Source organism: Lissotriton vulgaris, chromosome 10 (assembly GCF_964263255.1).
Source record: "Lissotriton vulgaris chromosome 10, aLisVul1.2, whole genome shotgun sequence".
NCBI lineage: Eukaryota > Metazoa > Chordata > Amphibia > Caudata > Salamandridae > Lissotriton > Lissotriton vulgaris.
In genome coordinates, this window is record NC_141698.1 from 1,000,219,883 (window position 1) to 1,000,244,702 (window position 24,820).

Below are 24,820 nucleotides of genomic sequence, written 5' to 3' on the forward strand. Positions count from 1 at the left end.
GTGTCGAATAAATTATGCAAAATAGGACGAGTAGTTCCCAAATTTAGGAGGAAAGCAGCTCCTATATAGAGCACCCTGCAACACCAGTGACACCAGCAACACTCTGAAACTGCTCACCTCAAATGTCTCTTTTTCTAGCAAAGTTGTTAAGCATAGGATTACCAAAGTACTGTGGGAAGCCATAAATTGGTGGTCAAGATGTGAAAGAGGATTGTGGGCGGAGTCACAAGGGGCAGAGCTTTAAAAGCAGAGTCTGACAGTCAACAATATATTTAATTTAAAAAGAAATATGCAGCAAAGAAATAGGCACAAAGGATATGTGTGACAGTAATTCTATTCTAGCTTACTTACCTCACCACAAACAGGCTGCATTTTTAAAATATTTTACAAGGGTAAGACACCTGCTGCTGAGATCTTTGTATGCCCATCAATTGTGAGGGGATTATATTAACAGTAAGTTAACTCTAGTGGATAACGCAGTTCTGGGAGAGTTCTGTATTTTGTCCAGTCAAAGTTTTAACTTATGAGTTACTTACCTTGGGTAACAATGTATCTGGTAGAGACGTTGTCTAGCCCCAGATTCCTTAACTTAGAATATCCCCAGGCCTCAGACTGGATCCGGAAAAGTTTATGTAGCAGCACCTCTGCGCGCAGGGGGACGGCGCCTCATGACCCCGCCCTGACGTCAACCACGGGTGTGACGTCAGTGAGGTCATATAAGTCCCTCCCTGCGCGCTGACGTCAGTTTTCTTTGGAGAAACTTTTCCGCAGCACAACGCGGAGCCACCAACAAAACTGTGAAAGTAGGAGAACAGTGTGCAAAGGATGAAAAATCCATCAAAGAAAGAAGGCAGATGGTGCAAAACACCATCATAAAAGACAGTATTAGCCACTGTCTCCATATAAGGGAAGAAGTAAAGGCAGAGCAAGGTCTGACAAAGAACCCCAAAGCGAAGCATGGACCGTCCCCACAGGCTGAGTAACAAGGGGAAATACCTCAACAGACAAAGGTAGTTATTACCACGTAGAACTGTGCCGGCCAACAAGGACGGGGTACAGGAAGAACAACAGTCTACTGGGAGAAGGTTTGAAAAGAATAGCACTTCTCCTATAGAAAGACGGAGGCCGAAACACAGCCCAGCAGATCCCCAAGAAGGCGACTACAGAGGAGACAATAGCCCTAAGTCAATGGAGAAGGCGGGAGGGAGGGAAGGCAACAGAAGAAGAAGAAGAATCTCCTGATGATGGTAAATCAAAAGACACCATTTTACTGGAAAGAAGCCACCTGGAGGGAGGCAGCCGCATATGGCAATTACTAAAAAGAAAACAAGTTACTTACCTGTAACTTTGGTTCCCCAGTATTGGTACTTTCAAAGATTCCCATGTTTTGTATCATTCCCCCGTCGTCGGAATGGGAGCCTCGGTAATAGAAAAATACCATAGCAGTAGGTACAAAAGTGAAAGACAGGCCTAGGCCTCATCTCATTTTGTAGCCTATTCACAACCAATCAGAGTAGCCTCACCCCATAGAACCCTCCTGAGAGAGCCACAGAGCCTCAGATTTTCGTAGCCATTGTGTAAAAGTAATTACATGTGCTGAAGGCTGAGCTTTCCCAGGGGAGGCGGTGGGCGCATGGGAATCTATGAAAGTACCAATACTTGGGAACCAAAGTTACAGGTAAGTAACTTGTTTTCTTGCCCCAGTATTGGACTTTTTATAGATTCCCATGCTTTGTATCAGAGTAACTAGCAGTAAGCCACAAATGCACATTTTGTTACATGCATATCAGCATAACACAGTATAAGTATTATCATAATTAGTCAAAACACTTCGTAACAATAGATAGGCAATATTATCAAATACAAAATGTGCAATAAAGGAAGGAGGGATAGAAGGGAAAGCTCACCGCTCACTGGAATACATTCCTCAGGACTGCTTGTCCGACTGCTGTATCACTCCTTGTGGAAGAATCCAAACAGTAGTGTTTCGTGAATGAATGGGCACTGATGCATGTAGCTGCCCTACAAATGTCTTTGATAGGGACACCAGAGAACAGAGCCGTAAATGATGACACTGATCTTGTAGAATAAGCTTTGATCCGTCCCTTCAGCGGCTTCCCCGCTGCTTGATGACAGACATTACTTGTTCTGGCAATCCAAAGTGATATCCCCTGCTTTGACAGGGGCAAACCTTTCCTTGGAGCGCTAAAAGCAACAAAAAGTTGCGAAGTGTTCCTGAATTCTTTTGTACGTAGAAGAAAAAACTTCAGGCATCTTTGGACATCCAAAGTGTGGAGAGATCTCTCCGCCAGAGATGAAGGTCGAGGAAAGAAAGTCTTCAGTACTATAGGCTCATTTAGGTGAAAATCCGAAGGGACTTTTGGGATAAATTTCGGATTTGTCGTAAGATCAAAGATTCCTTTTTGAACTGTAAGAAAGGCTCAACAATTGTGAGAGCTTGAAGTTCTCCAACCCTCCTGGCTGACGTTATCGCCAGAAGAAAAGTAATATTCCAGGACACAAACTTCATGTCAGCTTTATGTATTGGTTCAAAAGGAGCCCTCATGAGATGGGCAAGGACCAGGTTGAGTTGCCAAATTGGAGGAGGAGGTCTCACCGGAGGGAAAGCCCTGAATAGACCCTTCAGGAATTGCTTGATCACCCTCGCGGACCAAAGAGAAGGGCCAGAGGTTGTTCGTCTGAACCTAGAGATCGCTGCCAGATGCACCTTAATGGAAGAGTGTTGAAGACCTGATTTGGCCAAAGACAATATGTACGGTAAGATTTTATGAGGAGCCGAAGTAAAAGGATGAAACTTTCCTTTGGGCACCATGCACAAAAAAGCTTCCATTTTGCACGATAGGTCCTGTTTGTACTTGGAGCCCGAGCTTGAGCTAAAATGTCCTTGCAATCTTGAGGGATATCTAAAGCATTGAACTCCTGGTGCTCAGGAGCCAAGCTGTCAATTGCAGAGAGCTTAGGTCCGGATGCATTACTTGGCCCTGGGACACCGTCAGCAGGGTAGGAATGGGACGCAGGAGAATTTGTTGATCCTGAGATAGAAGGAGGAGCTCTGTGAACCAAAATTGGCTGGGCCAAGCTGAGGCTATTAAAATCATGGTGCAGGGTTCCGTCTTGAGTTTCCTCAGTATCCTTGGTATCAAAGGAATCGGTGGAAAGACGTAAAGAAATGCGCCTGACCAGGATATCGAAATGGCATCCCTCAACGACCCTCGATGGTAATACCTGCTTGAGTAGAATTGGCATTTCTTGTTCTGCGGAGTCACAAACAGGTCTATAAGAGGGGTGCCCCAATGAGAGAATATTCTGTCAAGAGTTCTCTGATCCAATTCCCATTCGTGGGACACTGACCTTAGGCGGCTCAATGAATCCGCCTCCACATTGAGGGAACCTGGTAGATGTTCTGCTGAGAGAGATATCTAGTGACGAATAACCCATTCCCAGATCTCCTGTGCTTCTTTTGAAAGAAATTTGGATTTTGTCCCGCCCTGCTTGTTCACATAATGCATGGCCGTTGTTTTGTCTGTACGAACCAGGACTGTAGAATTTCGAATTTTTGGAAGGAAAGCTTATAGAGCTAAACGAATTGCTTGCAGTTCCAGTAGGTTGATGTGAGAGGTGCGAAGCTCTGGAGACCAGTGATCGCTCACTTGAAGATCCTGTAATACAGCTCCCCAGCCTTCTAAAGAAGTGTCTGTGGTCAGGACTAACGGAGAGGGAGGAACCATGAAGGAGAGACCTTCCTCGATATTGCTTGTTATATTCCACCACCTGATTGCCTTCTTCATGACAGGAGTAATCTTTATCCTGTCCTCGAAAGACCCCCCTGCTTGACGCCATTGCAAGTCTAGTTGTTCCTGCAGGGGACGCATGTGAAGCCTGCAGTGCAGAATCAATGCAATGCAAGATGACATCGATCCTAGAAGGGATTTGTACTGACGGACTGAAAGAGTTTGTTTCCTTTGTTTCAGTTGGCAGAAAGAATCAGTCTGCTCTGTCTCTCATCTGAAGCGAAAGCTTTGCAAAGAGTTGTATCCAGAATGGCACCCAGAAATCTTGCCGACCTGGACGGAAGAAGGACAGACTTGCTTCTGTTTAGACCTAGACCCAGATGACTGAAAAGTTGAATACAATCCTCGACTGCTTTTGAGGCTGCTTGAGAGGATGGAGCTTTTATCAGCCAGTCGTCCAAGTAGGGAAACACCTTCTGAGTCTGTCTTCTGAGAAAAGCTGCCACTGTGCCAATACCTTTGTAAATATCCACGGTGCAGATCTTAGTACGAAAGGTGGGACTTTGAACTGAAAGTGGCTCTTGGCTACTGTGAATCGAAGATACCTCCTGTGGGCCGGATGAATGGGAACATGAAAATATGCATCCTCTAGATCTAGAGTTGCCATATAATCGACAGGATTTAGGGGAGGCAATATATCCTGGAGAGAAACCATCCGAAAAGAGAGTTTTATGAGATAGGTGTTGAGCTCCCTCAGGTCTAGAATTGGGCACCACTTTTCTTCTGTCTTGCGAACCAGGAAAAACCTGGAATCGAATCCTTTCCCTCGTTGGGTCTGAGGAACCGATTCCATCGCTCCTTTCATGAGCAGCTGTTGAACTTCGAGACGCAGAAGATTTAGATGTTTTGATTCCGTGGCGCGAGGAACTCTGGAGGGTGGAAATTCTTGAAACTCCAGTGTGTGGCCGAATTGTATGACTTTGAGGACCCACCGATCCGATGTAATAATTTTCCAGTTGTGGAGGTATTCTGATATCCTGCCCCCCACTGATGTTACTAGAGGGGGAGGAACAGTAGACATAGCCATGAAGCCGCTATTGTCGTTTAGAAGTATCTCTCCCCTGACGTCCCTGTCGTCCTCTTGATTGACCTTGGCGCTGTGAGTATTGGGGCTTGTATGACTGAGAGGACTGTGAGTAAGAAGAGTAGCGTTGTTGGTTGCCACCTCTGTACGATGAAAAACCTCTCCCTTTCGCACCACTGAAAGGAACCTTGCGGTAATGCAATGTCCCCAAGGACCTTGCAGTGTCCGTGTCCTTCTTGATGTCTTGAAGGGCATCATCTATATGCTTTCCAAAAAGCATTTCTCCATCATAAGTTAAGTCCAAGATCTTATTTTGATCTTCCTGGCGAAACCAGGTTGCCCAAAGCCAGCCCTGACGCCTTAAAACTGCTGATCCCGCTATATCTCGGGAAAGCGGTAGTTGCCATGTCCATAGCACAATCTATCACTTCCGAAGATGAACGTTCTCCTTCATCCAGTATCTTCTTGGCCTCTTCCTTTGCACCATCCAGAAGTTGGTCAACAAACGGGGATAAATCACAACACATTTGGCTATCATATCTACCCAGGATTGCAAGAGCATTAGCAGCTCGAACTAGAAGGCTAGATATTGTAAGCAAGGACGCGTAGTCTGAGTTGCTTGTTTAAGTCTTCTTCTTTATTTCAAAGTTGTAAGTAATACAGCAACATGAACACCGGACCTCCTCCGCCTTCCCTCCTAGTAACTGACTCACTCTGCATTCCACAAACAGCCTACCACGCACTCCACACTCGCACGCCATACACGCTCTACCCTCGCATGCCATACACGCGCCACACACACTCACGCGCCACACACACGAGACACACAGCACAATACATGCACAAATACCACACACCCTCCTCCTCAAAAAGCTAAGGAACTATCGGAAGAATTACCCTAACTTAAAATCCAAAAACCTTGCTGGCATCTTCCTTACTCTATCGCCACGGCGAAGACATTCACCACTAACATCAACATTAGAGCGAGGTGATCCGACACCCTCAACATCTATAACATCTCTAGCACCAGAAGGACCAACGTCACCAACGTCAGCAACATCTCTAGGCCCACACGTGCCTGCATTGCCAGTCAGCCTCAAATCCTTAGTCAAACCAAAATCATCACCTAACAAGTAACCACTACAAGACCCACCATCAGAATGTACACCAACCACACCCTTCCTCTCATTACAAAAACTCAATTGACGGAAATTCCACCTTTTGCCATCTTCCAATTCAATCGCACTACCAAAAACCTTAATTACCTTTAAGGGTTTGGACCATACACTTTCACCTTTCAATACTTTCCTAGGATTCTTCACCCTAACCATCTGACCTATCTTAACTAGAGGCCAGTTACATCTATTTCCATGATACTGCTGATTGCGGTCTTGATACCTTTTGACTTCAGATCTGACTTCTTCATCGACATTCTTAGTGTTACACTGCATTTTATTATTTCTCTTCCTTAACCACCAGGGAACCAACCCCGTAAAAGGCTTCCTGCCTCTCAAAATTTCAAAAGGTGTCTTCCCAGTAGCTGAGTGAGGAGTTACACGATACGCAGTCAACCTCTCTTGCAATGCCTTCCTCCAGGGCAACCCTGCACTCAATGCTAACTCAATCACTTCCTTGACCACTCTGTTGAAGCGCTCAACCTGGCCATTTCCCTCTGGATGGTACAGTGATGACTTAATGTGCTTAATGCCCATTACCAACAGAAACTCTTCCATTTTTTGTGAAACAAATTGGGGACCATTATCCGAAACTAACATTTCAGGTACACCCTCTCTCGAAAATACATCCTCTAAAAACTCAATAACAACATCCGTAGTCATCCCATTCACCATTCTCACCTCGGGCCATTTCGAATAATAATCCACTAATACAATGGCATAACAATCTGTGGAAGATAAAGCAGAAAATGGTCCCATAAAGTCAATAGCTACTTTCTGCCATGGGTATTCAGGAAGCTCCACCATGGTCAGTGGCACACTCAACGGCTTAGCCACTTTATCACTGCTGTTACAAATTTTGCAGTCCCTTACTAACTTGTCCACCATGGAGTCCACACCTGGCCACCAAAACCACTCCTTAACTCTTCTCTTTGAACTAGACATACCACCATGACCAAAATGGCTCCTCTCAGCAATGTCCTTCCTTAAACCAACCGGAGGCACAATCCTGTCACCTCTTAAAACGATATCATTGACAATACATAACTCATCCTTAATCTTAGAAAAAGCAATAGATTCCCCACGTAAATATGACTCTCTAGGCCATCCCTCAACTATGAATCGTTTAATTTCTTTCAGAACTACATCCTTCTCCATTTCATTCACCCAAGATGCTTCAGAAACACTGCTAGCAACATTCTCAGCGTCTATAAGAAATACATCCTTAGCGGTAAATGCCACTTCACAATCAGTGTTAGTCTTTGCATCAGATAAATCTGCGTTGGGTAATCTAGATAGACCATCAGCAACAACATTGTCTTTACCGGGAATGTATTCAATATCAAAACTAAACATTTGCAGCTTTGAAGCCAAACGAGCTAATCTTGGCGTTAAGTTCTTCCCACCTTCAGGCCTCAAAATGTTCACCAATGGTTTGTGGTCAGTACAAATTTTAAACTTCCTTCCCCATATATACATTCGAAATCTTTCAGCTGCCCATGAAGCAGCTAACAGTTCCTTTTCTATAACAGAGTAGTTCCGTTCCGCTTTGGTCAAGGTGCGTGAAGCATACGCTACTACCCATTTTTCAGACTTGACCCGTTGGGAAAACACAGCACCAATACCATACCCAGACGCATCCACAGACAAAACACATTCCGCAGTTGGTAAAAAAGGTTTCAAACAAGGCGTAGTAACTATTTCCTTCTTCACTTTCTCAAAACAAGTTCTCTGTTGATCACCCCATGAAAATGTAACACCCCTCTTTAGTAAGGATCTTAGCGGTTCAACTTTTGAAGCATAGTTCTCAATAAATCGTGAATAAAATTCTGTCAATCCCAGAAATGACATTAATTGTTCTTTGCTTATAGGTTCTGGAACGGCTAAAATGGCATCCACATGGCTAATTTTGGGTCGAATACCATCCTTAGATATAACATGACCTAAGTATTCCACCTCAGATTTCCCAAATACACATTTCTCATTTTTTATAGTTAGTCCACTTTTCCTTAATGCTTCTAGAACTGCAAACAAGCCTTTATCATGACATTCTTTGTTCTTCCCAAATATTAAAATGTCGTCCTGAAACACTTTGGCATTTTCGATCCCCTGTAAGACCCTGCACATTTCCCTTTGGAACACTGCAGATGCACTAGCAAGCCCAAAAGGCATGCGCTTATACCTAAACATCCCTTCTGTGGTGATAAAGGCAGTGCAATGTTTAGAATCGTCCTCTAACACAATTTGATGGTATGCACTGGTTAGGTCTATCTTGGAAAACCAAGAAGAACCACCCACAGATGATGTCAATTCTTGCAAATTAGGAAGAGGGAATGTGTCAACCCAAATGGCCTCGTTTAAACATCTTAGGTCTACACACAGACGCAAATCGCCATTGGATTTAAGTGAAATAACCACTGGCGAAACCCAATCAGAGCTTTCAACTGGTTCAACAATATCATCGCTACACAGTTTTTTAAGTATCTCACCTAATTTTTCTCTATAACTAATTGGAACATTTCTAAGTTTCTGCCGAATTGGACATGCACCTTCCCTTAATATTATTCTGTGCTTGAATCCAACCATTTTGCCAATTCCGCTTGAGAATACATCAGGAAATTTTTCTTGAAGATTTGAGTAAGCATCTTTTTCAACGCACTCATCCTGAATAGAATAAACTGGGCATTCCAGTCTAGGATGAATTTTCATGCCTAAATCATAAATGTGTGGCCACCCCAAGATAGTCGCACCTTTATTGGCCACATAAATTTTTCCTTGACAAGAGTTACACCCAAAACTTATTTTGGCTATTATAAAACCTTCTAACGGTATTCTGTGTCCGGTGTAACTTCCAGGATGTATATCAGGACCTAATAATGGCCTGCTGGGCCACAGAGATTTGAATGAATCCATACCCATAATAGTATACCAGGCACAAGAATCTACCATGACCTTTACTTCTAACCCATCAATATTAACAAAACAAGATGGTAACTTTTTAACCCTACTTGTCCCTTTAGCCACTTCATCGTGAATACTGCATATGTCACCCACTACATGGAAAACATCATCTTGATTCTCATCTTGGACACAATTAATGTCATCCTGCTCGTCATCTTGCAAATAATTAACTTTAGCTTTGAAATTCCTACATGCTCTGGTAAAATGTCCTTTCTTTTTACAGTTGGTACATATTTTATCAAGGGCAGGGCACCACTTATAATTTGCTAAATGAGTAGAAGACCCACATCTAAAACATGCAAATTTTTTCGGGTCATTATTCCTTTCGAAACTTTTTTCATTTCCTTTCTTACTGGAATAGGATGAATAATTTGTGATCTTATTATCACTCTTGAATTTGGATTTGTCTCCCTTATTTACAACATTAATGGAATTAAGATCAGAATCATTCTTTTCATTCCTGACCTCGCGAATGCATTGGTCAGAAATTTCTACACCCCTGGCAACTTCAATAGCATTTTTTAAGGAAGTGCTTCCAGATGACCATAGTTTCTCTTGGATTTTCTTCGATTTGGTTTTCATGAGAATCTGATCACGCAAAACTTGGTCGTACGTCATGCTTTCAAATTCACATGTGACAGCCAAACCTCTTAAAACTGATACATATTGATCAATGGATTCATCACTTTTTTGAGCCCTTGAATAAAACTTGAACCTTTCCATCACTACGTTAATTTTCCTCCCAAATCTTTCTTGCATTTGTTTAACGGCACATTGGTAAACCCCCATGTCACCAGCATTCTCAATTTTAGGAAGGTTTTTAAATTCCCTTAATCCTACAGCACCTAATCTATGTTTAAGCAATGAAACCTTTCTTTCTTGTGAAGACTCTTCTTCAGCTAAAACTTCCACGTAGGCTTCAAACATGTCTAACCATAAGTCCCATGCAATAGGAGGTTCACCAGATTCTGCTAAAAAAAATGGTGGTGGATGAATTGAAGACATTTCAATAAAAATACAAGTACACCATACAAAAGGAAAGAAAAAGAAAATATTTCAAGGAATTCCTTTGTAAATACTTGCGCAAAAAGTTCACCAAAGTTCAAAATAATGTTAATGCCCAACTTCCTTATAATTATGTTGCTCAAATAGTTGTTAATGCTTGCACAAATAGTTCACCAGAGTTCAAAATAGATGAGAATACTTATCCTCTTAGGTTTATGTTGCTCAACAGTTCACCGAAGTTAAATAATATTAAAACTGGCGATTTATAGATAAAACGGCAACCGGCGTTAGAATCAGCATCCGGCAATTAGTATTGTTGAATTCTTTTGAAAACGCGTTATTTCCTTAACATGTTTTGCACTTGACGCGTTGCTCCGTTAGCGTTGCTCCGATAGCGCGTTGCTAGGATACAAGGAACAACAACAATGGCCGCTGTACGTGAAGAACACCGCCGAAGCGCGAGCGTGATGACGCTCAGCGTAGTGATGACACTCCGGAGTTCCACGTTGAAAACAACAGCTTGTGCGCGTGCCGATGCTGGCCAGGAGGCAACTTGAAAGATGCACTATGAAAAATAGTGTATTAAGAGGTAAAAATTTTTTTTTAAGACATACCAATATCTCGAGAAAATCGCCACTCGATGGTAGTTAACGTCGTGAAGTTAGTTGAGCAGAATTCAAGAATCAAGTAAAACTTAAAAAGTCCGAAAAAAAAACGTGCTCAATGTTGCTGTCGCTGCAGATCCCGCTCGTCGCCACGTATTGTAAGCAAGGACGCGTAGTCTGAGTTGCTTGTTTAAGTCTTATTCTTTATTTCAAAGTTGTAAGTAATACAGCAACATGAACACCGGACCTCCTCCGCCTTCCCTCCTAGTAACTGACTCACTCTGCATTCCACAAACAGCCTACCACGCACTCCACACTCGCACGCCATACACGCTCTACCCTCGCATGCCATACACGCGCCACACACACTCACGCGCCACACACACGAGACACACAGCACAATACATGCACAAATACCACACTAGACATTGAGGAGAACCTTTTTCCCACATTGTCCAGGCATCTCCCTTCCTTGTCTGGCGGTGTCGTACGGGGCACTGAAGGATTTTTGGACTTTCTTTGCGCTGCCTGGGAAACTCAATGAGTCCGGCTTCGGTTGACCAGTCAGGCAAGCTGGACTGTTTTCTGGAGCTTTATATTTTTTCTCCAGCCGGGGAAGAACAGGAATGGCTGTAGCTGGATTCTGCATCATCTTAGTACCTTCCGACCACACATGTTCAACTATCGGTATTGAACGGATGGATTTTCTGTAAGGCTCCTTAAAATCGTAAAGGAAACAGTCTGACTGTACTGTAGTAATAGGAAGACCAAACCTCTTGGACTCCCTCTCCATAAGTTTATGGAAACCTCCAATGTCTGCTGGAGGAGAGGTAGCAGGATCCAGCAATGGTGAGTCTGGATCTTGAATAACATACTCATCCCAATCTCTATCCGGGTTTGATCTACCTAATGATCTTCATCAGTTGAGTCATCATCATCCTGAATAGCAATAGCTTCCCGATGGCTTTCTCTTGGTTCTGGCTCCGAAGCTCGAGAAACATGAGGTGTCACTGTAACAGGAGGAGTAGCAGGGATGGAGGAGGCTGCACTTGCTGGTTCGAAGCTGGAGATGGAAACTTTCTCTTGTAGTGCTGTAGCATCATCTGCAAGTCCGTTATGAGAGAGGAAGGCATTGCCACCATGTCTTGTTGTTGTTGAGGCCTCTCTTGCTGAACAAAATGGCGTTCCTCCATATAGTAGTCGTCAGAGTCTGAATCTTGGTATTTATCTTGAAGTTGGGATGGGCTGTAAGCATCCCCATAAGGGCCATCCACATCATCTGATTCCTCCTCCAAAAGCAAAGTTGGAGGCAAGGGTGTTACTCTGCGAGGAGATGTCATCTCTGGAGTGGTCTTCTGTCTCTTTATAGAAATGTGGACCCTTTGAATCGTCGACGAGCTCGTCGTCAGAATCATCACAGCTGTCGTCATCGACGTTGTCGTCGTTCTCGTCAACGTTGCAGCTTTCGACACTATCTTTGATGTCATCATCGTTGACGTTGAAGATGTAAGCACCATCTTCGCCGAGAAGGGAACAGGTACCTTAAACGTCGACGAAGACATCACTGCAGCCGCCGTTGACGAAGCTGCCGTCGACTGTCCCATCGACGGAGCTGTAACTGAACCCAAGTGTATTTTGGATGTCGTCGTCCCAGATGTTCTTGTCGTCGACGGATAAGATTTCTTATCCAATTTTCCTTCCTGAGGGACAGTAGCAGGTTTCTTGAATACCTTCTCCTTTTCAGATGGTGGAGAAGCAATAGGAAGGGGTTTCTGTACCTTATTTGATGACTGGTTTCTGTACCTTATTTGATGACTGTCTCCTCAGTCCGTCCCAGCCTCTCCTTTACAGCTCAGTGAGGAGATTGTTTGGGACTGGGCCTCTCAGACCTATCAGAGGTTATTTGCAAGGCCTTAACATGGGGCTCAGCTTATGTTGAAGGGGAGGACCTACCCCTTTTCTTGGATCTTCTGGAGGACGCAGCTGAGGAAGAATCCTCACTGTCGGATGATAGAACCTCATTATGAGACTTCATTTTCTGCAACCAGGTTAACAAGCGGCCTTCCCTGTCTCTCAAGGTCTTCGTAGAGAAAGTTCTGCAGATCTTACAATCTGTGGCCTTGTGATCTGGGTACAAGCAGTAGATACTGTCTTTATGCTTGTCCTCAATGTATAGCCTCTTCTTTGAACAGGTAGCACAAGCTCTGAATAATGCCTTCTTCTCCTTATCAGACATATTAGAGTAGAAAAAGAAGAAAATTCCAAAACCAAAGAGAAATCTGAGCAGAGCTCAGTGGAGACTCCCTTGGCACAACTTGCGGTAGAAAATCTGAGGCTCTCTCAGGAGGGTTCTATGGGGTGAGGGTACTCTGATAGGTTGTTGCAATTTTTTGGTCTCTTTTACAAAAAGATGCAGATAGGCTACACAATGAGATGAGACCTAGGCCTGTCTTTCACTATTGTACCTACTGCTATGGTATATTTCTATTACCGAGGCTCCCATTCCGACGACGGGGGAATGATACAAAGCATGGGAATCTATGAAAGTCCAATACTGGGGCAAGGGTGTATCCATGTGAGCACCCTGTAAGAAAACCAATGGCAACTGAAGGGAGGTAAAGTGGAGAAGCCCATCTAGCAAGGTCCTTGCAGAACGGGGAGGATGGGTGGGCGTTAAGGAATCTGCGGCTAGACAACGTCTCTACTAGATACATAGTTACCAAAGGTAAGTAACTCGTACATCTGAGTGAGACATCTAGCCGCACATTCCTTAACTTAGAATAGATACCACAGCCATACCCCAAGGGTGAGGAGGGTCTGCGACAGAACAACAGAAAGTGCCCGAAGCACTGAGCCAGCAACAGAGTGACGGACTATGGAGAAGGCTGTTGCGGAACAGCCAGACAGCAACCCAAGTAGCTCGAGGAGCAAAAGACAAGGCATCCCAAACTGCCAGAATGGCAACACCATACCCGCAGGAGTACGAGATGCATGAACAGCACTAGTCATATCCCAGAACATAAGAGAGTCCAGAACGAAGGAGGAAGAAGGACTACTCCCAGCTCAATGATGCAGTAAGTGGACACCAACGAAAGCTAGAGGATAACATGAAGTAATATAACCAGAGTCTACCAGGCTAGCCCACGCAAGGGAGACTGGAGAGGCCGCATCCAGGAAGCGAAGGGTAAGTGGCAGGAACTGAGCAACATTTTAGAAGTACAGGCAGGAACAAAATACACCCCCAAGTGCACACCTAGCCAACAATAGGGTTGGCAGGGGCGAACAGCATCACTCGGAGGCACGCTGAAGCGGACCACAACTAAAATATGCACAGAGCACACAGCCACAGCGGCAACAAGGCGGCAAAGCTAAAATGAGCATGGAACTACCTAACCAGGCAGCTTGAAGGTCGGGGTGAGAACTCACCCACAAAATACAGAGAAGCAGGGTGCAGTACCTGGGACGACTTGCATCAGAGGAGCTGTCCCGTAGGCACAGGAGACAGAGTATGGTGACACCTAGTGAAAAAGACACATCCGAAGGGAGTGGCCACAGAGGCCCCGAAAGTGTCAATAGGAACACGCATAACTGTTGAGAAGAACCTCAGATCTACAGGCCACTTCCTCCGACTGTGAGGAGAAATCCACCCTTCACAGAAAAGTGGGACTGTTTAGTATACGAACACCAAGAAAGAAGCATCGTGAAGAGGGGGGACCACCCCAGTGAGTGGAACGCAAGGAACCCTTAATGCAGAAGATGCAGGGAAAGGCACTGAAGTGCACATAAACGTACTAGAAAAGACCCTGCTGTGCAGAACAAAGCAAGCTCGAGTACAAGCACTGAATGGCTCCTTGAAACACGGAGACATAGGACCAGACTTCACAGTAGCGAAGAGAGGTGGCGACGTAGAAAGGGGATACCCCACTGGCAATTTGTAGATATAATGTATCTAGCAAAAGGGGGCGAGCAACGACCATGCAACTACTGGTGCAGTAGGAGGAACCCACCTAGTGCACCCGTGGCAGGAGGTAGCCGCGTTTTGAAATATATTGAAAACCTCCAAAGGAGGTGATAGAGGCACAGATGTAAGGCTCAAGCAAGGCGAGACCCATGGCGTATTGTAGATGGTGCCAAAAGGCACAACACTGAACACCGTGCAATGGTAAGACAATGGAGTCATTGGATGTAGAGAGCCCAAAGGTGCCTCTATGCCTGCCTGACGCATAGTAGAGCTATACAATAGCATACCCCACTTGGAGTATGGCACATCCCCAAGAACCACAGGGGAACACCTCTTAGGGCAAACCATAGTCAGAGGACCGAACACAAACAACCTGTGGAACACCGCCAGCCTAAAAAATGCATAGTGCAACTGGTGGACGCTGAATCAAAAGATAACCACCCCAGAACATGTCTAATAGAGGCCTACAAAATACAGACGTATGGGGGAGAACGAAAGCCCTCAAGGATACGCTGAACAGCAGAATCGGCATGGACATCAAACATAAGGACCCCATCAAAGGGTAGGTCAACAAGGCGTTCCTGGATATTCTCCGGAAAGACGTCATCCTGCATCCAAGCATGGCGCCGTAGGGCAACCGAACCAGCCATAGCATGGCCTAAGGAATCCGCAGTATCCAAGGCCGAGCGGATTGTAAATTCCGCCAAATCACGGCCATCACAGAGAATATTAAGGAGGTCAACACGAGCGCCCTCAGAAGTGGCTGATAAAAGAGACTCAGCAGAGTTCCAAAGGGCAGAAGTAGCCCAAGCCAAAACACCCACTGTATTTAGTGATCGAAGAGCTGCGCTAGTGGAGGTGAAAATGTGACGGCCCCACGACTCCAGCCATCTGGACACTCGGGAGGGAGGAAGCAGCAGCTGAGGCAAGGAAGGGAAAGCAGTTTGCAGGACAAACCCCTGAACGTCGGGGTGAACAAATAAGCAAACTGGATCATGTGGAGCAGGACGGTGGCAGTGCAAAATAAAACGAGCCACCAGATCACAGGAAGCTGGCCGAGCCCAGGTGCCCAAAAGGGCATCATTAAGAGAGTTTTCGAAGGGTAGAATCGGCTCTACATTCCCAGAAACGTGGTGGACATCCAACAGGGGGTCAACTGGCAGGGAGACCGAAGGGGGTTGCATACTCAGAGCACAAGTGGCCAAGGAGATAACCCTAATGAACACCGCACCGGCCTCTGTAGCCCTCCGAGGAGGGGACAGCAACTAATCCGTGGGTGAGGGCTGTAAACCAAGTTTCCCACCCCAATGTGGTTGACTGAGGATGTGACCAATGCCCAAAAGAAGGAAGCCCCATTGATGAATAAGGGTCCTGATGGTGCTCCTGAGGAGGCGGGGAGTCTGCCGGGACAACAAATTCCAAGGGAGAAAGAGGGAAGGACAGATCCGGCGCTGCCGGAGGTTGAGACGACGCAGAACTCCCCCCGGAATCCTCCAGAGAGGAGTCAATAATCCGGCGTCCGGGCGGTACCCTGATGACTTCGGTTGGCGCCGACCCTGACCCGCCCAGCGCCGACTCGGCACCATCTGCCGCAGAGTCTGCCTCTTCCGGCGAGGACGCCACGTCAACCACAAGCTCCGCTTCCGAAGAAGGAGACGGCGCCAGACCAGGAAGGCAAGCCTACGGCGCCGGACCAGCGCCGACTCAGCCTCAAGCACAACAGGCCCCGACTCCAAAGTAAGAAATGGAGTCTGAGCATAGGAGGCAAGTCTACGGCGCCGGACCGGTACCGACCCCGCCTCCGGACCGGCAGCCGTCTGTCCAGAAGGCTGGGGCGTGCTCGAAGCAAGGCTGCGAGCACCAGCAACTACCTGCAGCGCCACAGAGAGCCCCACTGGGCTATGAGGCACGGCAGGGGTGCTACGGGTCAAACAGGGGGACCGGGCCGCGCCCTGATGATGCCATATCTTCATCATCCCTAAAGGCAAGGGGCTCAGTCGGCACCAGGGGTGAACCCGCCGGCGAGTCCGCCGTAGACGCCGCAAGTAGCAGAGGCTCCGAGGACGTCCCAGAGAGAGGAGGGGACCCAAGGGAGGCATGCAGGGCAGCGGCATATGCCTCCATTTGGGTCCAAGTCCTGAGGATTCCGGGAACTAGCGCACCCGACAATAGAAGGAAGTAAGGTCGAGGACCTGGGCGACATGCGCCGTGACTTACCCGAGAGAGGCGAACGACGCACCTGGGAACCAGAGGGTGACCAATGCCGCAAATGGAACCCACTGCCAGAGGGACCTACCGCCGATGAGGAGGCCGGGGCCAAGATGACTCCGACCAGGACAGACAAACTGAAATAACAAAACGATCTCTGTGTCAAAAGAAGTAACCCACTTGCCAATCTGCATAAAATACAAACCATTGATCTGCATGTGACAGGGTGTGCATTGCAGCAGGTTCATAACCCCTCTATGCTACTTTATGAATATGATAGAGACATCTAGCCGCACATTCCTTAACTTAGAATATCCCCAGGCGTCACACTGAATCCAGAATTTTTCTTTTGCAGCAGCAGCTCTGCGCGCCGGTGGACGACGCCTCACGACCCTGCCCTGATGTCGTCCATGGACGTGACATCAGCGAGGTCATATAAGTCCCTCCTGGCGCGCGGACACAGTTTCCTTCTTTTAAGCGTGCAACGCGGATCTGGAGTAAGCGGTTTCTCAGGCCTGTTTTCAAGCCCTTATTTGACTCTTCGTGTCTGGAACAGTGTGAAATGCCTTCGGGATTTAAAACGGGTACCTCCTGTTCACAGGAAATGTCCATGACGGACCCACACCTTATCTGTATGTGGTGTCTGGGCGAACACCACGACTTGACGGATTGCGACGCCTGCCAACACCTCAAGCCGAAGTCCCGGCGGGAGCGCAGGATGAAGCTGCTATACAGTTCATAAACTGCAATCTTTCTAAAGTAGCACAGTGAAATGTTTACCATGTCATGGGTTTAGATAATTATTGTTTTTCCTTAAGATGTTGTTATTCTAATATTGCAAAGAAAGGTTCCCTTAGGAAGTAATAAAGAAACTCAGCTCATCTGTAATCCTCACTAAAGTCATAAGCACAGAAAAGTCCCGCCCACATGCAGGGCTCTCGGAGCTCTTTAAAAATGATACATATTTGTATAAGAAACCTTGTACTACAGTTCATTCTATATATGTTTACAACCTTAAGGAAGGCTAAAATGGCCAGATTTCATTGAGGTTGCATTTTAAAAAGAAGCCAATTACATAGAAACGCATCACCATAAAAAAGTGATCATAGAAAATCTTTTACAAACCTTTTGAAAAGGGAATTTGAAACATAGTTAGCCAATAAGCTGCAAAGCAAAGCATAGTAGAGAAAACTGGCACTGTGCCTTTAAGAACCTCAAAGTACCGCCTGAATCCCATCTTGCCTCACCGGTGGCACTTAGATCAGGTCACTGTTACGGAGATTAGATTCCTAGGAGACGCAATTGTTGCGAGCTGTAACAGTTTCTGTTCAGGGAGGGGGAGGGTTGCTTATGATTTTGATAGTGATTCTTGGACCAGAAGAACTAGGATTACAGGTGAGTAATGTTTCCTTTTCTTCCAGGGGATCATCATCAAAACTCATAAGCACTGAAAAGAATAGCAACCCCACTGAGTAACAAGCTCATACCACAAATAGGCGTCATTAAATAAAACCAGCTCCAACAATCACTCTCAAAAGTTCCTCAAAGAAGCCTGCCCTACTTGAATATCCACTCTGGAGTCTGACTCTAGATAGTAGAGTTTATTAAAAGTATGATTTCAAAGTAATATCCTTTCATACTTCTGAAAAGAAAAAAATTCTAAGAAGGGCTATGGTAGCAGCCTTTCCTTGTGTGGCAGGGGCTCGAGGTCTATCAGGCGTACTGGATCTTAATTTATGAAAAGACAGTCTTATATCTTTGGTTTTGTGTGAATACAAAAACAGGATTCTTAACATCAAATTAATGAAAGTGAACGTAATGAATTATCTGCTGGCACTGAAGGATTAGGACAAAATGTGGGTAACGACATAGTTTGGTTAATGTGGAAATCCAAAATCACTTTAGGAAGAAAACTGGGATGTTCTCTCATTACCATTCTATTTCTAATGAATGCTTTATATGGTTATGAAGCACATAGAGCCTGATCTTCATGAACTTCATATGCGTAGACGTAATAGCAAGTAGGAAAGCTGCTTTCCATGTAAGATTTTGTAAAGAAGCTTTGTGAATGGGTTCAAAAGGGAGTCCAATTCATTTAGAGAGAACAATATTAGGCCGCCAAGGATGAAGTGGGGACTTAACTGGTGAAAATACATTTGTAATACTTTCTAAAAAATCCTTAACCTCAGGCATTTTAAAGAGAAAGGTTTATGATGAAAATTTCCTATAGGCATTTATAGCCGCAATGTGTACTTTAATAGAAGTAAATTGCCAACCAGACTTTGCCAGATGATGAAGATATGGTATCAATACATCTTCTTGACAGGAGGACAGAATGTGGTTCATCAAATGCAAAGTCTCTTCCACTTAAAGGCATATGATTTTAGTGGAAGATCGTTTAGCTTCTCGCAGTATGTTCATGTATTCTTGTGGAAGACCTAAATGACCATATTGCAGGAATTCAGGAGCCACGCGGCTAAGTTCTGCGATGGAAGGTTGGGGTACAGGATCTGGCCGCCAAACTTGTACAGGAGATCCTGTATGCATGGCAATTTCTTGTGTGGTCGTTCTGACAGGTGAAGAAGGTCTGTGAACCACCACTGACAAGGCCATTCTGGTGCAATCATGATAATCCTAGTTTTGGATCAATAAAATGTGACCAGAACTGTTGGAATGAGGGGAATTGGTGGAAATGTGTAAATACATTCCTTCAACCAGTCTATCAAAAGAGAATACCCCTTTGACCCTGGCTGGTAAAACCAGGAGATGTAATTTTGGCATTATTTTTTATTTTTACATAGCTAAATAAGTCTACTTGTGATTTAGCCCCATTCTTCGAAAATGTCTTCGTTGTTTAGGATCCAATTGTGGTTTTTTTTAAAATCTCACTAAGAGTGTCCGTTTCCATGTTTAGAGAACCTGGAGATAGACAGCTGTGATTCTCAAGTTCTTTGCAATAAGCCATTACATATGATTTGAGACTCTAGCGATAGAGGTCTCAAAGGTGTCCATCCCTGCTTGTTCATGTAGTACATTGTTGTTGTGTTGTCTGTCTGAACAATCAGAGAAGTAGTTTTGATTGCTGGAAGAAAGGATATTGAAGCCAGATGAACTGTTCTCAACTCTAGTAGTTAGATGTGGTAGGTGTTCTCTGTATCACCATATTCTTTGGCCCTTAAATAGCCCAAGTGTGCTCCCCTTCCTTGGAGTGACTAGAGTCTATACTGGTAGATCCTGATGTAATGAGATCTCTCATCGGATTTTTAGATTTGGTCCACCATGGAAGTGATTGGATGACTGGCTGTGACAGAGTTAATTTCTTCTCCGAAATGTTCGTGAACTGGTTTGATTGGCCTTCTAGTCATTGCAGTAGAGGCCTCAGGTGAAGTCTGGCTTGAGGAACTAGAAAAATGCACAAGGCCATTAATGGCAGTAAGGATGAAATTTGACAAGCTGTTAGATGTTCAATTACAGTTGGATGTATACCAGTCTCTCCTCGGAAGGATACACATTTTCAGACTTTATGTCTATCATTGCTCCGGTATAATGTATGTTTTTAACTGGGGTAGTAGTCGATTTTCTGAGGTTATTCCTTTTATTAGCCTTTGAAGAGGACGAGCTGCACCGGAAAGGTAATGCAGATGGTGCAGACACACCATACGTAAATGCCCAGCGGTCTAGTGTCGCCGGGGAAAGATAAAGACGCCGTGACGTCACCGTTAGGGGGCAGCCCAGAGGAGGCAGACTCTGAGATGAAATTCGGCCACGGACAGGACGACCAGGAAAACGAGAGGGATCGCATGGATTCCGGAGAGAGAGCTGAGCGCAGCAGAAGAGAAGAAGACAAACTGAGTCGTGTGTACACAGTGACTGAGCCCGGTGGACAACTGAGAGGAGCAGACGCCCCGTGTCCTAACACCACAACCCTGGATACGGGTCGTGGCTAAAGGCAAGTGCATTTGAGGGGGTCTTTCTGGTAGGGGTTGTGGGGGGGCACGAGGAGGTAGAACACGAGTGTCTTCCTTCTTGCACTACGGGCATTACCCTCACTTTTCCCCTTCCTCACACTCAGAAATCGGTGGAGGTAGCACAATAGATGTGAGGCCCAGGATCCCTCATTAAAACAAAACCTTTATTTGTTTGTTTATTTTTCCTAACCCCGCGTTGTGGCTTCCCAAAACGTAAAGGAAGTCTCTGGGCATACAGTTGTGGGACAAGAAGGGAACCCAAGGACAAACTTTCCTGACTGTTTTTTGTTGTTGTTTTCTTCCCAGTCTCCAATAAAAGGGTTATAAAATAAAGTGAAAGAATAGCCAATACCCCACTGCCAAAACAAACCTCATCCCCACATAGTCACTCATCTTGGTAAGGATAGTCAAATATTTTTTGTTTCCTCAGTTGTGCTGAGACGATAGCAAAACATTTTGAAAATGTTCAAGGAGCTGATTTCAGTCTGAAGGGGAGAACTCGAAATGTCTTGAGCCTACTGAGAATCTTAAAAACGTTTGCTGCTTTTTTCTAATCAGAATGTGAGACTAGGCAACTTGACGATCTATTGCACACATCCAGTCTCCTTGATGTAGTTGACACATCTGGTGCAGTACAAGGAATCAGATTCTTTCTTTCTTATGTACTTGTTCAGTACCCCGAGGTCAAGAATGGGTCTGAATTCCTCCAGTGGTCCTTTTCTTTTGACCCAAAAAGTACCGGGAATATATTCCCAGTCGTTTTGATGTAGAGGAACCTCCTCCACTGCATTTTTCTGTAGTAAAATGTTTACCTAATTTTGTAATAGTTCTTGTTGATAGGTCAATGTTTAAGTTGGAGGAAAAGATGGAGCAGGGGACTTGAAACGAAGAGAATCTCCATACTGGACAATATTCAAGACTCGTTATCAGCTGCCACTCTGAAAAGTGTGTTACAGTGCTTCCTCCCACTGGAGCAACTGGCATAGCTGGGGAAAGAAGTGACTCACTGTTTGGTAGAAGTCTTTCCTGCTGCAGTTTACTGCTGCTGACCTCCTCGCCCACTAGAAGTTCTGTGTTGGTGGCACCACTGCTTTTGTTCGTGTTGTTGCTAGTGGTGTAACTAGTGAAGGATTTGAACGCTGTAAGGTTAGTAACAACTATAACAGGGTCTGTACGCCCTTCTAGGCCCACAGCTTTTAATGTATCCAGTTACATTTTCATTAGTGACATTTTGTCATCTGCATGAGATCCAAACAACGTGTAAATCTTTGCAGGAAGTCCCAAAGAGAATGCTCAGACCTCCCTAAAAGGACATAAGCAATTGCTGCTTTCATGGTAGAAGCGGATGTTTCACATATTTTCCTTCCCGGAGAGTATATTCTTTTACTCTCCTTTCTTATCTAGTGGTACGGAAGCAGATGGTGCTACTGTGTGTGACTTCCTTGCTGCAGCCACAATCACTGAATCCAGTGGTGGATCTGACCTGAGAAAGAAAGGATCTTAGTCACGCTGCTTATACATCTTTAGAAGCTTAGATGGTTGGGATCTTATTGATGCAGGTGTTAAAAATAACTGCATTGTATGTTCAAGAAGTTCCGGATCCAGAGAAGAGGGCTTGGTGACATTCTTTGATGTAATATCTCAAAGATTACTGATGTAGCAGAAGCAGGCATAGTAATATTTAGCTTCACTGCACCTCTTACTAACACCTTGTTCAAAGTTAAGTCAAGTCATCAATTGGAGATACCCTTGCTGGTAGTGTGTTTGATACACTCAGAATAATCTCGGATTAACAATCTTGAAATAGTTGCCCATGATGCAGACCGTGTTCTGCGATTAGATCGTGACCTCCAGCTATGCTTGTACTGGAGTTCCCTAATCTAGAGTTAGATGACTGACATCTTTCTCTAGGGCTTCTGTGAGATCTATGTTTGGATCTGGATCACAAGTAATGTCTATGAGACAACTGTGGACTGTCCTGTGGTCTTGTGGGAAGAGAAGGGTTTATAGGGGAGATTCTAGGCGAAAGCCTAGACAATGTTACCGAACCTGGAGAGAAGTTAGATGCTGTTGCTTCCCAGGTGAATGTGCATCAGAAAGTACTATTTCTAGCGTGTGAAGTGAAGAAGAAGAGTATGTTTGAGAATACTCAGTCTGGAGTGGCAGGTCTCTGGATGTTGCTTCTGCAACCTTCTTGGAGATAGTTGCATAGATGGTGACAGAGATTTACTCTAGACATCACTTTTGACTTTGACGTTGGTGGTTTTGACGCCAATGTAGATGATTTTGGTGCCGATGGAGGTGGTCTCAATATCGAGGGAGGTGGTCTCAATATCGAGGGAGGTGGTCTCGACGTCGACAGAGGTAGTCTCGACGTCGACAGAGGTGGTCTCGACGTCGACAGAGGTGGTCTCGACGTCGAAAGAGGTGGTCTCGACGTCGAAAGAGGTGGTCTCGACGTCGAAAGAGGTGGTCTCGACGTCGACAGAGGTGGTCTCGATGTCGAAAGAGGTGGTCTCGATGTCGAAAGAGGTGGTCTCGATGTCGAAAGAGGTGGTCTCGATGTCGAAAGAGGTGGTCTCGATGTCGAAAGAGGTGGTCTCGATGTCGAAAGAGGTGGTCTTGATGTCGAAAGAGGTGCTCTTACCTTAAAAGGAGGTGTTTTTGACATTGACTGGTAAAAGAAGAGTTTTATTCAGACAGCATGTTATACAGAGACTGAAGTTCATTCACTTGTGAGTGTCTCAACGTCATACCTGATGACAGCGAGCAAAGAGGATGGTTTCCAGTTTTCAAAACAATGCTCCTCGAGTCATGCTTTTCAACGTCTAACAGGAGCAAGTCTCTCCCCCTGATGTCTTCTTTATTTGGATCTATCTCTATGGGATTCCTTTGAGTGGGAATGTCAAGTGGTCACACACCACCCCCAATTTTCATGTTCATAGTTTTAAAGTTCACATCTTTCTTAAACATTGACATTTGACACCCATCTGCGTGCGTGCCTCCAGGGATAATATTCTCTGAAATGACTGTTGCTTACACTTACATTTCGTCATAGGCGTATAATCAATGCCTTGAACATTCTGTACAAAAAGCTAAAGTTCACTGTGCAAAATGCTGATGTTTGTTATTGTTCGCACAGCAATAGAGTTGTCAGGACAGAATCAATAATGATGGCCTAACTGGGACTTTGGCATGGCAACATGGGTGAAGTTTATTATATAAACGACATTGAAATGTTAATTCGAGTATTTCTTGTGTCTACCTCTGGGCATGCATGAGTTACCAAATGAAAAGTTTCTAGATCTGTTTCCACGATTTCCTTGGGGAGTCAGGGTTGTCATGTTCTGAGGCTGCACATACCACCTATTACCTTGCTAGTTTAGAGGTAGTATGGAGGCCATGAGGGGCTGAGTAATAGGTGAAGCCCCCCACCGCCGCAGAGCGTGTCCGCCAGACATCCAACAAGTCTAATTGAGTAGCAGCATCCCAAATAGCTCTGGCCGCAGCCGAAGGGCACCGCACAGGGCCCCTGGAACGGTCCAGCACACAGTTAAGAACCCCTCCCCATAGTTGTGGCAGAGAGGTCTCCCAGCATATACCCCCATGCAGATCAAGGTAAAATTGTAGATTGTCATATGTAGGTTCATAAATGATTACTATATGCAAGACTACACCCCACCCCTGACACTTAGATATAACATACCTGCCTCCAAAGTCCGCCACAAGTGCCTCTAGTGTAATACCTGATCTAGTATTAACCCAGGGAAGCACCCCCGTGGCATGTTAGTGAACCCCGCCGCATGAAAGAGACTGTGTAAATGCCTGCGCGTAAGAATCTTACTATCCGTGGGCAGATGGGGCTCCCGCAGCAGAGCAATATCAATCTCGTGTCGTGTAAGATAAGCAACCCCGTTACGCAGTTTTCTAAAATCATTTAGGTCCCTGATATTCCATGTTAGAAAGCGAACTCTGTTACCCTTGCCCTGCACCATTCAGAGCTACAATTGCTAGGTTTATGCTATTTATATCAGCCATATGCCTCCCACTCTCTCCTAGGCAGCGATGCATTGTTTGAGAAGCATGTAGGTACCAAATACA

The 24,820-nt window shown here is 45.2% G+C and overlaps 1 protein-coding gene across 3 annotated transcripts in view; it reads right to left on the reverse strand.

Moving 5' to 3' along the window:
* Positions 1-24,820, reverse strand: part of PHKA1 (phosphorylase kinase regulatory subunit alpha 1) — a 1,293,387-nt gene that overhangs the window by 880,304 nt on the left and 388,263 nt on the right. The gene's annotated exons all lie outside the window — the stretch shown is intronic.